The 13,914-nt window shown below is 36.6% G+C and overlaps 1 pseudogene across 1 annotated transcript; it reads left to right on the top strand.

The window, feature by feature from the left end:
• The first annotated feature begins 6,655 nt into the window (after positions 1–6,655).
• On the top strand, positions 6,656–7,985 carry LOC311582835 (septin-7-like; annotated as a pseudogene). Its single transcript has one exon. The product of its transcript is annotated as a septin-7-like (transcript).
• Positions 7,986–13,914: the final 5,929 nt, after the last annotated feature.

The following is a 13,914-nucleotide window of genomic DNA, read 5'->3' as shown; positions in this document are numbered from 1 at the left end:
CCTTCCATTTCTTCTCTCTAGACACTCCTCCGTAACTCTCTTTGCTCTCTTTCAAATTAAAGACCTGTCTTTTTCATTAATTGCTATTACATGCATATGTGTAAATGTATATTCATATATATTACTAAACATAATCTGTTTAGTCTGTATATTATTACTTGTATGTATGCTTTCAGGACTGACCACTTGGATTTCTTAGCACAAACAAATGAGCAATGAGAAGATAGGAAACATTTACTTTGATTTGAACACTGTACCGACTCTCTCTATATATTGACACAAAGAGTACCTCTTAGGTAAGTACACATTTTGTGTATCAGTTAGAAAAAGATATAGAACAAAAGTCAACAAAGGACATAAGATGTAGTTCTCAGACCCTTTTCACTCCTCAAATCAATTCCTGGATTTTCAGCTTATTTTGATTTTATTCTTATAATAGCCTCCTATGGTAAAGGATAGTAGTCATTGATCACAACTACTGTTATTTCCATTTACAGATGAAAAAATTCAGGTAGAAGCTTGTTAAATAACATGCCTTCACTTAGCTTATAAATATCATAGCTAGGATTTCAGTGTATGTGATATTTCTGGAGATCTGTGGGAAATGACTCTAAGAAAAGAAACAGAGTCTCAACACTTCTAGCTTTAGTGTCTGATTAAATCATGGGGCTGTTTTATGTCTTCGGTATAGTGAAAGCCATTGGAAGTCTAAATGACTCATCTATCAAACAACATGGATACACTGGAAGTTATATGATTCTTTTGTTTGGAGCAGAGAACAAATATGTATGATGTTCGTAGGAAAATATGGAATATTGCTATAGATAGGTTAACTCTTTGTGTCTCCTATCCCCTTGGGAACATTTGCGTTAGTCAGAATTTCCATTGCTGTGACAAATATATGAAAATATCAACTTAGAAAAGTAAAGATGCCTTTGAAGCTGATTCCATCCCTTTTGTGCCAATGACAAGGCAGAAACATGGAGGAAAAGCAATGATTTATCTCACAACAGCGAAGAGGCAAAGAGGAATATTTGGAAGGGATCAGAGGCAAAATACAATTCAAAGGCACATGTCTAGATACCACTTCTGATTTTCCACTACTTCTCAAAGGCTCCATCCAATGATGCATTGATCAGGAGTTCGAAGGTCTTATCATTTCAAACCCCACCAGTTAGCAAGCCTTCAGGGCATATCTCAGATTCAGACCATAGCAGTATCTCAATTTATGTCTGTGGTATGGATACAATTATTAACAGAAGTTAGCTTTAATTTCAATGGTGTCCCTGTTTGGATAATATATTCAATGATCTTTGTTTCCATGGTCCTTGAAAGATGACTTCATAAAGTCCTTTTACTCTAGCCCTGTTACCACTTTCAAGGAAATTCTTACCCACAACACCAAAATTTCCAGAACCTTCATTGTTTGTTTATCTTCTACAGGAAACAATTTGAACAATGCCAAATTACTTCTCAACTCATAGCTTCTAACGACTGTTCACTTCTCAAGACTATTTGAACTTGTTTAAAATTCCTTGTCTGGCTATGACAATAATACACATATATGTGATCATTCTTACCATCCGAATGATGATGAGCAGTACTCTCAACTTGGTAAGGTTTAATATCACCTAGGAGACTAGGAGACAAGCCTCTCATCATGCCTGTGAGGAAATCATAGAGATTAAATTAATTTGAGTGGGAAGACTCATGATGACTCGTGGAGCAGGTACAGGTGTCCTGGACTAAGGAAAAAGGAGAAGGCAGGTGAGCATTAGCATTGGTTCTTTCCTGCATGCTGACTATGGATGCAATGCAACCAGCTCTTTGGACCTCCTGATGTCGTGTCATTCCTACTTCATCTGTGAGCCAAAATAAACCCCTCCCTGTTTTACTTTTGTTTTGATTTTTTGTTTTTGGTATTTTTTTTTTTTGGTATTTTTTTTTTTTTTTTGAGACAGAGTTTCTCTGTGTATCCTTAGCTGTCCTGGACTCACTTTGTAGACCAGGATGGCCTCAGACTCACGGTGATCCACCTGCCACTGCCTCCTGAGTGCTGGGATTAAAGGTGTGTGCCACCATGCCCGCCCGGCTAATAAACCCTTTCTTTAAGTAGCTTTTGTCAGGGAACTTTATCACAGCTGCTGGAAATGTAGCTAATATAACCAAGCTCATCAATTGTAGGGAAAGCAGAGACTATCTCTGACGTGAACTCTGGTGCACCCAATTTGATTGCTTCTCCTTGGTGAGGAGGCCTGGTGGGCACACAGAGGAAGGGGAGGCAAGCCATAAGGATGAGACATGATAGGCTATGCATATGGTAGGGGAAGAGGTCCCCTTCTGCCGGAGGTCTCTGTCTCAGGGAGGGGAATAGGGCCGAGGAGTGAGGGAGGGAGAGTGGGAACGGGAAGGGAAGACACAAGTGAGGGGATAATAATTGGGATGTAATCTAAATAAATTATAATAAAAAATTTTAAAACTCTCATATAAGTCAGCATCTAGGACCTTCTAAGTATACTGATTTTGTTTTCCTACTCTGAGGAACTGCTAAGTCTCTGTTAAGGTATTAAGGTCGTACCTTTGTCACAGTAAGAGTAAGCTCAATATTACCTCATTTAAAAGAAATCACTCTTGTGCTCTTTTCAGGGAGTTCGCACTTTGGTAATACCTCATGTTTTCTCTACTTTTTCTTACCTATATCTGAAGATCAATCAGAAGTCAAGAGGTTCACTGAGCTTAGAGAGTTCTATGTTTAAACATTTTGATACAGATAATCTGGGAGCTGAGCTCTCCTCTTGGTCCCAAAGTGAATGTTTTAGCAATTCAGAAACGGAATGCATTTTCTATCACTGCTTTTATTCTGTGAAACATTCTATTGGATGCTACTTAAAATGTGATGATGTTCTTTAACAGAAGGGGTTTTAGTTACCTACTCCTGGAACTGGAGTTATAGGCAGTTGTGAACTTCCTGATATGGGTAGTAAGAATCAAAGCCTAGGCCCCTGAAAGAGCAATAAATGCTCTTATGTGTTGAGCCATCTACCCTGGCCCCAAGTCTTACTTTACAGAAAGGTCACAATGACATTTTATTGAAAGGAATCCGTGACGTAGTGAATAGCTTGAAGAGAGAAATATTTGAAGCCTAATTTGGGTCAATTCTAGCTACAACTCACTTTTCTTTTGAGGAGAAAAAAAAAGCCAAAATAACCTGAAATAAACTTATTTTATAAAGTAAAAGTATGAAAACTTATTGTTCCTTTTGGTGTATTTTTTATTGTGCTTTGGGACTTGGTTTACTCAGCTATAAAAATTTTAATAGAGTATTTCTTGCTTTTGCTTGGGAAGCTAACAAGAATATGACACTTTAGGGGTTATTTGATGGAAAGTAGAAGGAAGTCTTTAAAATTTGCTGAAGTAAGCTCCAGCTACTGTACTTTTAGTCTAAATATAGTTTCTCTTTACTTTGGCTTTTCTGTAAGGCAAATAGGAATCCCTCTCCATATCAGCAAAAATTTAATTAAAGACAGCTTCAAACTCTTCTCACTGAACTAATCTTGAATGCTAATCATACTAGGAATTTGCTTAGCATCTTTTCTCCAGGGGTTGCCAAATATATTTCGTTGATGGTTTGATCACTTTACTTGAAGCAGTTTGCTTTATTTGTAGTTTTATTTTACTCATTGTTCTCTATGGAAGCAATTATGATGTTTGAATTCTCCAGAAAGCTCTCTGCTTCCCAGGATTTCAGTTCATTGTATTTATCAGCTCAGTCAAAAAAACATGCAAGGAGGGGCTGGGTGGATGACTAGGTTGATGCAGTGCTTTTGACGCAAGCATGAGGACTTGCGGTTGGACCATGTGTAAAAATCTGGGTGTAGCAGTGCATGCCTGTAAACCCAGCATGGGGAGGCAGATAAACCCTGAGGCTTGCTGGTCACCCACACTACCAAATCCGTGAGCTCCAGGTTCAGTGAAAATCTGTGTCTCAAAAGAAGAACATAGAGAAAGATATCTAAAGCCAATCTATGGCCTCTACATATTATGTGTGCACACACATAAAAATGTACATATGCAAACACAAACACACACAAAGCTACAGAAAGTCAGTACAAAATTCCAGATAGAGTACATTTATACGACTTTATTTTCATTTAAAACAGGTGCGGTGTTTGACCTCATAATTTGTGGTAGAATAAGCTTTTAAAAAACAAAGAGAGAACTGTTAGTATGTGTTCATTTTGGGTATTTTTGGTACAGTATGTAAATTTCCTGTGCACAGTGTCACAAATGATTCTTGTTATCAAAGGAAAACCATGGTGTTCTGTGGATGATGTAAAACTGGAAGCCACGGAAGTACTTGAGTGAATGTAGACTTCTGATGCTCATGGGAACTGGAGACTAGATTTACATGGAGGATCTGTATTATCTCTCCTATTGAATGCCTTTGACATTTTCACATCTGGATGATAAGAAATAATGTTCAGTCAACCAAGTTATATTAACATGTTTCATACTGAAGTTCAAGACAATTTGTATTTGTATTTTATTGACTGCTCTGTAATACTCAGAATCCGTAAAATAAATAGCCCCTGGCACTCCAGTTCCAACATTCGGCTGAAGCTATGATTTGCCTGCTTTTCTCTCACTTGGAAAATAGACTGTGGCTTTCTGTAATGACAGTTTCAGATTCTAAGGGAGCAATTGATTATTGAGTCCTTTTGACTCTTTATGTTTAAAGAAGTTTGTTGATCCTCCTAAAAGTTAACTTTCACAATAATCTAAACCCGATGCTTATCTCATTTCTCAGTGGCATTGCTCAGCTTAGGAGAAGACATAAACTAGTAGGATGTAAATCACTTAGATACTAACTGTTATGTGGTACTAGAGTTCGTGTTAAGATTTTGTATTGTAAAATATATATAAAAAAAGAATCTCATATCCTATAGAGAAATATGCAAGCAGAGATAAAGGGGGGGGGAAATGAAAGAGGTTCAGAGCATTGGAATTCAATAATAATAATAATAATGCACTTTATTGTCCTTAGAAACTTGCTGAATAGTGTGGAAATACCAGAGAAGTTTAGGTCTTGATGGTTTCATCTAAGGATTTGAATGACCAGGAGACTTTCTAGTAATTTTCTGCAGGTCAGCTAACATTTTAAGTTGGTTTGAATTTCTACACGTCAACTTTTAACTGCATGTTTTTCTGGAGTTCTCTTATTTTCTATAAGTTTAAATAACTCTTGATACAAATTAAGGATATTTTAATTTTAATATGGTTTTGAACGAGATTCCTTTGGCTGCTACTAACAATCAAACTTTCACACAAGTAGAATAGACTACAGCATGAGATATGAAGAATCTTCATAACCTGGGGGTTTGATTAAGAATGGTCCCCATGCACTCCTGTGTTTGAATGCTTGGCCCATAGAGAGTGGTACTATTAGGAGGTGTGGCCTTGTTGGGGGAAGTCTGTCACTATCAGGCTTGGAGGTTTCACACTCAAGCTACACACAGTATGACCCACGGTCTCCTTCTGCTGCCTTCAGCTTCTTCTCCAGCGCCATGTCTGCCTGGACGCTGCCATGCTTCCCACCATGGTAACAATAGACTAAACCTCTGAAACTATAAGCAAGCCCCAATTAAATTTTTTTCTTTATAAAAGTTGCTTTGGTCGTAGTGTCTCTTCACAACAATAAAACCCTAACTAAGACAATTAGGAATCAGAAAGCCAGGAAGAGAATTCACTTTTATATTCTCTGTAAAGCCACATTAGGTTCTCATTATTTGATAAGTATTTTATGACTGTAATTCAACTGCTTCTGAGAATATATGATGAGATAAGCACTGCTGGTATCTGGGTGTCCTTTGTTCTACCCTGGTATAGTCAACTCTAGGCGGTCAGTAGATTCATATGATACAACATGACTAGTTATTTCTACATCAAAGGGCATTTCTGCATTCATAAAGTTTGTCCTGAAGGAACTACTAATAGTGGAGTATTGAATGGCTTAATGTAAGTTAAACTAGTTAACACTTTTACAAAATCTGTATAGATATGACTTCCAATCCTAGCCAAGAATAGAAATTAAATTATATCAAGACTCTTTCTATATATGTATCCTTTCTTCTCAGTAAATCTTTTTGTATATACTAGTGTTGGTCCTGCTAACACAATGGTAAAGAAGAGAAGCCATGTGTATTATAATGGAAAGCAATTGATAATATTAAATAAACTAACGCTTTAAATACTGAACCTGTCTGATTTTCTCTGACTTCCACATGTTGGATACAGCATGTATACACGCTCCATCTGCTAATTTAAAAAATCTATTAAGGATTAAGTTTAAAAGTTTCTGGAATCAAATAAAAATATAAACACAACATATCAGAACCAATGGAATTCAGTGATACAATTTTAAGAGGGAACTTCATAGCAATAATTAAAAAATCAGGAAGTTCAAATAAATAACTTAATGAAATACATCAGGATCATGTGAAAAACAAGAAAAAGTAAAAACACAAATATGTAGATGGAAAGAAACAATAAATGTCAAAACATAAATCAAAGAAGTGGAAATGAAAAGAATAATTAATGGAACAAAGAGATGATTCTTTGAAAATGTAGGGTTGGAAAATACTTCACCAGGGTCAGTGCGAGATCTGCTGCTGCTGAGGAGAAGAGAGTCAACTGTAGCCCCATGGTAGCTCCATCAGAGAACCCTGAGGGCTATGTGAGATTTGCCAACCTCCCAAATCAAGTGTACAGTAGGTGAGTCTGGTCTGGGAAAGTCAACATTAATCAACTCACTGTTCCTCACAAACTTGTACTCTCCAGAGTATCCATGGCCTTCTCATAGAAGCAAAAAAACTGTACAGGTGGAGCAATCCAAAGTTTTAATTAAAGAAGTTGTGTTAATTACTGCTGATGATAGTTGATAGCCCAGGATTTGGACATGCAGTGGGTAGTAATTGCTGGCAGCCTGTTATTGACTACTTTGATGGGTAAATTTTAGGATTACTTAAACACAGAATCTTGAGTTAAAAGATATTAGACGCCTGATATCAGGGTGGAATGTTGCTTATACTTCATTGCTCCTTCAGGACATGGGCTTAAACCATTGGATATTGAGTTTATGAAATGTTTGCATGAAAAACTCAATACCATCCCATTAATAGCCAAAGCAGACACACTCATATCAGAGTAACGCCAAGAGTTTAAAAAGCAGATATTAAAAGAAATCTAAGAACATAAAATTGAGATATATGAGTTTCCAGAAACAGTTTCCAGAAGAAGAAGAAGAAAAAGAAGAAGAAGAAGAAGAAGAAGAAGAAGAAGAAGAAGAAGAAGAAGAAGAAGAAGAAGAAGAAGAAGAAGAAAATAACCTGGTTAAGAAGATAAAGGACCCTTTACCTCTTGCTGTGGTAGGTAGCAATACTATCATTGAAGTTAATGGCAAAAGAGTCAGAGGAAGGCTGTATCCTTGGCATGGGGCTGAAGTTGAAGATGGTGAACATTGTGATTTTACCATTCTTAGAAATATGTTGATAAGAACACACATGCAGGACTTGAGAGATGTTACCAATAATGTACACTAGGAGAACTACAGAAGCAGAAAACTAGCAGCGGTGACTTACAATGGAGTGGACAACAACAGAAACAAAGGGCGACTTATTAAGGGCCCTCTGGACAGATGGAAGAAGAAAGAAGGGAGCATGTACCCAAGATGAAGAAAATGGAGATGGAACAGGTGTTTGAGATGAAGGTCAAAGAAACAGTTCAAAAACTGAAGGACTTTGAAGCAGAGCGCCAGTAGTGCCATGAGCAAATGAAAAAAGAATTTAGAAGCACAGCACAAAGAATTAGAGGAAAAACGTCAGTTTGAAGAAGAGAAAGCAAACTGGGAAGCTTAACAATGCATTTTAGAGCAACAAAACTCATCCAGAACCTTGTAAAAGAACAAGCAGAAAGGCAAGATCTTTTAAATTATTGATGACCAGTTATGTATTAGTGTGTGTATGTATGTATGTATGTATGTATGTATGTATCAGTGTTTGTTGGATCTGTTGACCAATTTGCACCAATTTTATCCATAATGATGGATTTAGCAGCATGACAAAAATTATTTTTTTATTGTTGTTCTTAAAGGAGACTAAGATGTCTTGAATTGTCTAGGATATTGTATACTTACAAACTAACAGTTCTGAGTACCATTCTACATTTTCCTTCCTTTTTTTTAAATAAAAAGATGTCTTCAGTTTAATGCAAGAAAACATTTTACTGTTGTGCTGCTTTGATAGTTTACAGATTATTCTAAAATAAAAGGATTCTGGAAGGTTTTCATCGAGGGAAAAAAAAAGAAAAAGACTTCACCAGGCTAACAAAAAATAGAAATGAAAACTGAAAATAGATCTGTATTTCTCACTTTCTAAAAAAACCAAGATCCAATAAACACCTACATGTTCAATTATCTTTCAAGGAGTTGGATGTTAAAATAGTGTTGGGATTCCATCTCACCAATTCTGAATGACTGTCTTAAGGAAATATATAATAATATATCCAGAAAAACATATAGGGGAAGTAGACACATACTGTTGGTGAGAAAATGGAACAGTTTACTTTGTATTGAAATTAATAATGGAGGTTCCCTAAAATATTAAGAATAAAGCAATAGTATAGCATATATATATATATATACAACATCTGTGTATGTAGTTGAAGGTCTCTATGCCAGCTTTCCACAGGGATACCCACACAGTGTAATTGGGGATCATCATATTGATCAAACTAAAAACGATTCAGAAAGACACATATCATGTTCTCTCATTAGAGAATCCTAGATTTTACATATACACATAAAATCATCCATGCATATATTTGACATGAAAGATGAAGCGAGGCTGGATTATGAAGGGAAATTGGAGAACGGAGGATGGGGAGAGGGCAGCACAAGGAGTCAATGTGTCTCAAATCATAGCAATTATATGAAAATGTAACCTATAGTGTAGTTTCTTTTTTCTTTTTTTCTTCTTTTTTTGGTTTTTTGAGACAAGGTTTCTCTGTGTAGCCTTGGCTGTCCTAGACTCGCTTTGTAGACCAGGCTGGCCTCAAACTCACAGTGATCCATCTGCCTCTGCAACATTGTAGTTTCAATGGTCTTTTTCCATTTTTGAATGTATTCTGTTATACATGTGTTATATCTGCATTCTCAACTTTATCAATTCACTTTCAATCAAATGTATAGCATTTCGTATCATGAATGTAAATAAAATCATGCATCCGTTGTTAGTTATTTTGGTTGCTTATAATTATTCACCACTTTAAACAGCACTTAGACTTTATGAGACTTTATGAGACTTTAGTAAATCTGTTCACACAAGTCTTGGTTCTTTATTATCTTGATATTGCGTCATATAGTCATCTTACACCTGCCATTCAGTGTTTACAGCCTCTTTGTTGGTAGAGTGACACCATGATTTTATTTCATCATCTTGGGTAGAAATAACTCAATACCCAAACTGCCAGTGAACATAAAATATTGAGCAAATTGAATAAAAGGGCTATGCGGTTTTTAGGATCTTTCCTGTCTGAATATTTGCCACGTCTTCATTTTAACAGATTAATTTTAGGTTCTTAGAAACACAGCGATGATTAGCATAGCTGAAGGGACTGAGGAATGACTGGCTGCTTTTATATTTCTTCTACGATTGTTGCCTCGATTCCCAAAGTTAGTCTATCGCAGGTCTGTGAGTGTGCATTGTGGACATGGTTTCTGAACTTCCTCTGTCTTTTATCTTTGGTAGTCTGAACAAGCTGTCATAATAAGGTCACAGAACAGGCTCAGCCTTATGTTAACAACTTTTTGGAGTTGAAATAGAATTCCCCTGAGAAGACTGCACAGCAGTGTTTGGCATGTGAACAAAAAAAAAATATCAAAAGAAAGAACAGTACAGTTTTCCTGTGATGGGTGTACACTCTGTGATCAAGACTCCAGAATATTAATTATAAGGTAGAGGAGGCTGAGTTTGAGAAGATTCACAAAACACAAGTACAGATTTTTGATGCAGCTGAAAGAGATTAATTTCCCCACTGGTTCTATTTATTTTATGAGGCCCAGGCTTTATGCCCACTTTAAGAAAGATTTGTCTCCTAGGTAATTCTTTGGATAGGTTTCAAGTGATAGAATGTATAAAAGATTGGCAAACTCAGTGAATTTTATGCCCTTAGTTCAGACGGAATGGTAGAAAGACACCATGCCAGGAAGAATAGCCTAAATTGTCACCATTGCAGTATGGTTTTGAACTTGCTACAAAAACAGCATAGGTATATGACACTACCAGAGCTGACAAATGTGGAGATGGAGGAGCAGGAGATGGTGAGTAAATAATGGAAACAAAAAAACTCTTGATACTGAAGAAGATGCTTTGCATGTGAGTCACATAGCATGCACCAGCTCTCCGGATGTTAGAATTCAAAGTCGGATTGTGTTGCTGGGAGCACAGGATCATATTCTAGTTCTCCCATGATTGGACCCTTGTCTCACTCTGCAGCCTCATTGCCATAATCCCTACCTTGAATTGCATCCAGCTTATCACCAGAGCCTTCTTGCTTAGTTATTTTATTCTATTTATTTTGACTAGATTTTACCACTTTGAAGCAGAGTTTTGCTCTTCACACGTTGATCATCTGTGATTTTACATTAGGATTCTGTTTGATATCATTCCATGTTTTATAAAGGTACATTCCTGCATCTTAACCTCATATGTGTATATGTATATTATATTCCCTAAAGGTTGCTGATTGTGAGACTATTATGTCATATTGTTTCACAGAGATAGAAAATACAATAAAGACTATGACTATTAAAATAAGAAAAAAGAAAAAAAGAAAAATTTTATTGAGTCAATAATTTTGAGAAACTCTGTGCTGGTCTCCCAACCTCTTAGGATTTCTGGGCCCATCTTGTGGGGAAAGGTCAGATGTATAGAGTAGAAATAAATGTTATCTATTCAGTATATTCTCCTGCTCCTTGTTTCTACAACTGCCCTGAAAATTCTGATTATTGTAGAAATGTTAGAGTCTTTCACCAAAGGTATTTTAACAGAAATGGGAGAGAGGAGATCTTACTCAGCCACTGAGATAGCAAAGCAGGAGGAAGAATTACAATAAAAGAAATTAAAGGAGTCAGAGATAAGAGAGTGTTCTGGTGAATGCATCCCTTTTCTGTTCACTAAAGTATACAATGTTTTTTGTTTCTACACTATTATTTTCAATAATCTCTACTTTTTTTCTTCCTGATTCTCTTCAGACACATTCTGATTTTATTCCACAAACATTTAATCACTTATGACTAGGGGACTTTTATTTTAAAATTTTGTTTGTATATAATTGAGAGCCCTGACTAGTATAGTTAAAAAAATAATTTATGTTACACCTAGATTGCAATTCCCTTGCTCTTATCTTCCTGTTCCCATCCACTCTCCCTCTTCTGCCCTATTCCCCTCCTCTAGATCTCTGACCGGTAGGGTCCACCTTATGTTTCACATAGTGCTGCTAACTTACCTCTAAGTTTGTTACTGTCTTTATTTCAATGACACAATCTTATTATAGCTTTCTAAAAGCAAAGCATTTACAATAAGGATTATTTTTTAGTCAACATTTTAAAAACACATCTTGAGCAATATTGTAGATAATAGTTTTGGGTGGTTATCCTATTTTTTTATTTTTTAAAAATTTATTTATTTATTCACTTTATATTCTGGTTGTAGCCCCATCCTTCCTCAACTTTCAGCCCTACCCTCCTTCCCTCTCCTCTGTCCCCCTCTCCTATTTTGCAGAAGAGGGGAGCCCCCTTCCCATTCTCCCTGGGATCATCAAGTCATATAAGGACTGACTGTGTCCTCTTCTCCTGTGGCCTGGCAAGACAGACCTGCCAGGAGGAAGTGACGGAAAAGCTAGAAAAAGAGTCCATGTCACAAGACAGCTCCACTTCTTTTACTAGGAGACTGGCAAAAATCCTGAGCTGGCCCTAAGCTACATCTTTGTAGGTGGCTAGGTCCAGTCTATGTGAGGTCCTTGGTTGGTGCTTAAGTCTGAGCAGGCCTCTGTGGGGCCTTGGATGGCTATTTTAATATTGAGATGTATACATCCTTTCCCATTCACAATGTCTCATTATATCATGGTTGTGAATCTTTAATGATATGAGAGAAATATGTCTTGAGTAGAAAGCAGAAACTATTTTAATTCAAATTTTGATTGTATCTTGAAATGTATGACAAGACCCTGGAAACACTAATCAGTGGCTGCCAGCCCTAGCTCAAGACAGTCATATGATCATCAGTGATACCCTACTATAGTGTATTACTAATCTATGATGTGCTAGACCACATGTCCCCATCCTTAACCCAGAAGCTATTCCCAGAAGCTAAACTGATAATCACTTGCATATAAAAAGACTAGTTTTCTGCAAAGGAGTCTCACTGGGGAAACAAACTTCTTTTAAGGGTATGCCCCACACCCTGCCATAGACGGCCAACAGAAAACAAACTGAACGTCATCTTTGGAGGTTCTTTGTTTCATAATGTGTCAGGGCATTTTTTTAAACCTTAAAGTTTCTTCGTGTTTATACTATGGTTTTTTGTTTTGTGTTTTTATGGGAATCCTGCAGGTGTGAACATGTTTTTCTTTGCATATATGTGTGTGTTTCTTTGCTTTTTCTTTGATCCTTTAACTCTGTTTACTTGTTTTGTCCTATTCTGATTGGTTAGTTTTTGTTTTATCTTATTTTATTACTACATCTTAGATGTCTGTTTGTTTTCTATCAAGAGACAGAAAGAGGATGGATCTGGAAAAGGGCAGGTGGGGAGGAACTAGGAAGAGTTGGAAGGGGAAACCATAATTAGCATACGTGGCATGAAAAAATTGTTTTCAATAAATTTTAAAAGAAAAGTTAGGAAAATGTAAACAACATAATCATGAATGATGGATCCCATAATCAGTCACTCATCACAATCCCCCTTCTTCCACTCCAGGCTAATTAATGGACCCAAGAAAAAAAACTGTCATAAATGGTATACTTCACGCATGAAGGATGTCATCTTATGACAAAAGAAAACCTTAAGTGCTTTTCCTTAAAATTACCAGTGACTTGCAATTATTTTATGACAGTCTATTCAGTTTAACAATAGATAGAATTATTGAGAAGATTTCTTTATATTGAAATCAAGTCTTCATCCAAGACAATTACGCTCATTGTTCTTTGTACTTCCTCTTAGTGGAAAAATCCAATTTCTTTAAGATACAGTATATGAAGTCAGTTAGAGTACCCCTCGAGACCCTCCCCTCTCTTTTGGGGACTTCACGCAGCTCATATGCCATTGCATTGACTCTTCTTACCCTCCTGGATGCTCTTCCAAGCAACTATTTGTATATTTCTAACTCTTACCCTTTCTGTTACTTAAGTGTGTTCCAATTAATTCAGGGTAAAATAATATAATCTTTTCTTCTGGTTCTTTATAAGTGAGTCAGACAAGGTAGAACCTCAGCATCTTAAAGATGAAATCAGCTACATCTTCTAGCTCAGTAACAAGCTCCTTTCCTATGTGTGTTAAAGCACAGGTAAATTGTTAATTTTTATAAATTCTAAGTTTTGAAAACTGTATTTCTAGGATGCTGTATTTTTATTTTTTTCTCCTTTATTAATTTATTCTTGTTACATCTCAATGGTTATCCCATCCCTTGTATCCTCCCATTCTTCCCTCCCTCCCATTTTCCCCTTATTCCCCTCCCCTATGACTGTTCCTGAGGGGGATTACCTCCCCCTGTATATGTTCATAGGGTATCAAGTCTCTTCTGTCCCCTGGAGGGGGAGACCTGGTGGCACTCAGAGGAAGGACAGCAGGTTACCAGGATGCT

Source organism: Acomys minous (genome assembly GCF_964271855.1).
Source record: "Acomys minous genome assembly, chromosome: 14".
Lineage (NCBI taxonomy): Eukaryota > Metazoa > Chordata > Mammalia > Rodentia > Muridae > Acomys > Acomys minous.
Note: the sequence above shows the minus strand (reverse complement) of the source record. Positions and strands in the feature narration are given on the sequence as shown.